This window comes from Vigna radiata, unplaced genomic scaffold, assembly GCF_000741045.1.
Source record: "Vigna radiata var. radiata cultivar VC1973A unplaced genomic scaffold, Vradiata_ver6 scaffold_491, whole genome shotgun sequence".
NCBI lineage: Eukaryota > Viridiplantae > Streptophyta > Magnoliopsida > Fabales > Fabaceae > Vigna > Vigna radiata.
Window position 1 is genome coordinate 4,475 of NW_014542723.1, and position 3,170 is coordinate 7,644.

Sequence of the window (3,170 nt, forward strand, 5' to 3'; positions counted from 1 at the left end):
GTATATCTCTGGAGAAGGTGCGGCAATGAAGGAGAAGAAACCCTCTTAGGGTTCATCCTTTCACAGAACTTTGTAAAATTTTTAGATTTTGAAAAATTGAGGGAAAAGGTTGATTGTAAGAGGGGGAAAAAATTGTAAAATTTTTAGAATTTGAAAAGTAGTGGAAAAAGGTGATAATAAGAGAGGGGAAAGAATATTTAGATTTTATTTTAAATAATTATTTCTTTTACTTACATACAGATTATGCAACATTACATATGGATGATGTTTCTCACATATTTTCTCATTTTAACATGTTAAATTTATATATAAATTTTATATACNGAAAAAATCCGTATATAAAATCGGTATGTAATTTACTTTCCAAAATCCGTATGTAAAGTCCGTATATAATATTATTTTATATACGGATTAAAATCCGTATATAAATATCCGTAGATAACTTGCATTTTTCTTGTAGTGTCCAATCCATGTCTCATCCAAATGATAATAAAGATTGTTTCCATCTTGATACTCTTGACAAATTATGCATGATTCAAGAGAATGAGGTATGTGATATTCCTGCTCTAGAAGAAACTTTTGATGACAGTTTTGAAGAAGTGACTGAGGAAGATAATGTTGAAGAATTAAAAGAAACCATTTTTCTGAACTCAGAAGAAAAAATCAAAGAAAGAAAGCCAGAGCTCAAAATGCTACCTCCGCACTTGAAATATGTGTTTTCAGAAGAAGAGGGAAACAAGCCAATCATCATCAGCAATTCTCTCTCCCCAGTGAAGAGGAAAAATTAATAGAAGTGCTCAAGACCAACAAAGGAGCTATTGGACGGTCAATCTCAGATCTCAAAGGCATAAGTCCAACTTATTGCATGCATAGAATATTCATGGAAGACAATTACAAACCAGTGGGTCAACCTCCGAGGAGATTAAATCCAACTATGAAAGAAGAAGTAAGAAAAGATGTACTAAAGCTACTTCAAGCTGGAATCATTTATCCTATCTCTGACAGTTCATGGGTTAGCCTAGTACAGGTGGTACCAAAGAAAGGAGGAATGATTGTTATTTACAATGAAAAAAATGAGCTCATTCCTACAAGAACTGTTACAGGATGGAGGATGTGTATTGATTACAGGAAGCTTAACAATGCTACAAGAAATGATCACTTCCTTCTTCCTTTCATGGATCAAATGTTGGAAAGATTGGCAGGTCAGGCTTTCTATTGCTTTCTGGATGGGTATTCAGGATACAATCAAATTATGGTAGATCCTAAAGACTAGGAAAAAACAACCTTTACTAGTCCTTTTGGAGTTTTTGCCTACAGAAAAATGCCATTTGGATTATGTAATGCCCCAGCCACTTTTTAGAGATGCATGTAGGCAATCTTCACAGATTTAATAGAACAATGCACTGAGGTCTTCATGGATGATTTCTTAGTTTTTGGAAATTCCTTTCAACAGTTTTTATCTAATATGGATATTGTTCTCAAAAGGTGCGCCCAATCCAACCTTGTTCTCAACTGGGAAAGATATCATTTTATGGTCACAGAGGGTATCGTTTTAGGACATAAACTCTCTTCCAAAGGAATTGAAGTGGATAAAGCCAAAGTGGAAGTAATTGAAAAACTTCCACCACCCACTAATGTGAAAGGAATTAGAAGCTTCTTGGGACACGCAAGTTTTTATAGGAGGTTCATCAAAGACTTCTCAAAAATTGCAAAGCCACTGAGCAACCTCCTTGTGAAGGACGTCCCTTTTGTGATGAATGAATAATGTCTTAAAGCTTTTGAAATCCTAAAAAAAAGATTAATTTCTGCTCCTGTAATTGTAGCTCCTAATTGGAATCAAAATTTTGAACTCATGTGTGATGCCAGTAATTATGCCGTAGGAGCAGTTCTTGGTCAAAGAAAAGAGAAGTCCTTCCACATCATATATTATGGAAGTAAAGTCCTAAATGAATCCCAGTTGAATTATGCCACCACAGAGAAGGAGTTTCTTACTATTGTGTATGCTTTGGAAAAATTTAGATCTTATCTTACTGGATCAAAAGTGATTATCTACACTGATCATGCAGCTATAAAATATCTGTTAGCAAAACCAGACTCCAAACCAAGATTGGTCAGGTGGGTGCTCTTACTATAAGAATTTGATGTGGAAATCCGAGATAAAAAGGGGAGTGAAAATGTAATTGCTGACCACTTATCCCGACTAGTGAATAATGAAGTCACTTGCAAAGAGACAGAGATTTGGGAGTCTTTCTCAGATGAGACACTCATGTATATCCAACAAAGGTCGTGGTATGCTGGCATGGCCAATTTCAAAGCTGCAGGAGTTCTCCCAAAAGATCTCACTTGGCAACAAAGGAAAAAAATTTTACATGACGCCAAGCAATTTGTGTGGGGTGATCCTTACCTCTTCAAAATTGGAGAAGATAATCTTCTGAGACGCTGTGTGACTAAAGAAGAAGTGGAAGGAATTTTATGGCACTGTCATGATTCACCCTATGAGGGACATTTTAGCGGCAAAAGGACAACCGCAAAAGTCCTGCAGTCAGGATTTTATTGGCCAACTCTCTTCTAAGATGCTCATAACCATGCCATGAACTGTGATAAATGCCAACGAATAGGAACCATCTCCAGGCGCCATGAGATGCCACTACAAGGAATCCTAGAAGTGGAAATTTTTGATTGTTGGGGCATAGATTTTATGGGACCTTTCCCACCATCCTTTAACAATGAATATATATTGGTGGCAGTTGATTATGTGAGCAAGTGGGTGGAAGCACTAGCATGTCCCAAGAATGACACCAACACAGTCATAAAATTTTTGAAGAAACAAATTTTCTCCAGATTTGGAACACCCAGAGTGCTCATCAGTGATGGAGGATCTCACTTTTGCAACCACCAGCATGCGAAAGTACTAAAGCATTATGGTGTAAGGCTGACCCATTTGGTTAGTGAGACTTTGTATAGAAGCTCTCGTCTCCTGCTGAAATTGCATATTATCTTTCTGAAACTGCAGGTTTTGCATAGTCATCTGTCTCACTAACTCTTCGAATGAAGGCTCAGAAGAAGTGGAAGGTTGGGCAGCTGGTTGGGCAGATGCCTCTTGCTGCTGCTGTTGTTGTTGCCTCTGGTGTTGTTGCATAGGTGGAGGCACATATCTGTTAGGTGCTCCG